At 53.8% G+C, this 587-nt stretch overlaps 1 protein-coding gene across 1 annotated transcript in view; it reads right to left on the reverse strand.

Moving 5' to 3' along the window:
- LOC119589162 overlaps window positions 1-587 on the reverse strand; it is a gene marked incomplete in the record, with an annotated part of 255,201 nt that overhangs the window by 237,926 nt on the left and 16,688 nt on the right.

Below are 587 nucleotides of genomic sequence, written 5' to 3' on the forward strand. Positions count from 1 at the left end.
GAAATGTCAAACGAATTTGATCACGTGATGTATGACAAATGATGTAAAAGCATGGTGAGGAGGCTCAGCCGGGGAACACATGACGGTGGTGACAGTCTGTTCTAGTAGCTTGTCAACTGACCATTTCGTTGGGGAAAAACACTGCTAGTTGTGACAAGAGACACTGACATTGCCGGGATGACAGACAGTAACACTGCAATGAGACATTAACACTCGTGAGGGAAAACCAACTCAGGGAAAATAGCCACAAGATCAGAGCCCACGGAGGGAAGGTCACAAAGCGAAGGTTGCAAAAACTGATGCCATGGCGAGCATGAGTCCGATGGCAGTAAAGATGTCCAAGCCTGCCATCTGGGTGATGCATGCAAGCAGATAGCAAGCTGCCACCAAGGATTGTCCCCAGGCACACTCCGAGGGGTCAGAGGCTGAGGTATGGCACGCGAGGCCCTCACCTGAAGAACAGGAGCGTGGCCCTGGCGGTGCAGGGTTTCGAGTGTTCTTGGTGTCGCCACCAGGGGCAGCACGCGTTGATGGGGGACGTGAGGTTGGCGGAAGGGAGCCCGCCCTCACCAACATAGTGCTCCGTC

This window comes from Penaeus monodon, chromosome 25 (genome assembly GCF_015228065.2).
Source record: "Penaeus monodon isolate SGIC_2016 chromosome 25, NSTDA_Pmon_1, whole genome shotgun sequence".
In the NCBI taxonomy this organism is placed as follows: domain Eukaryota; kingdom Metazoa; phylum Arthropoda; class Malacostraca; order Decapoda; family Penaeidae; genus Penaeus; species Penaeus monodon.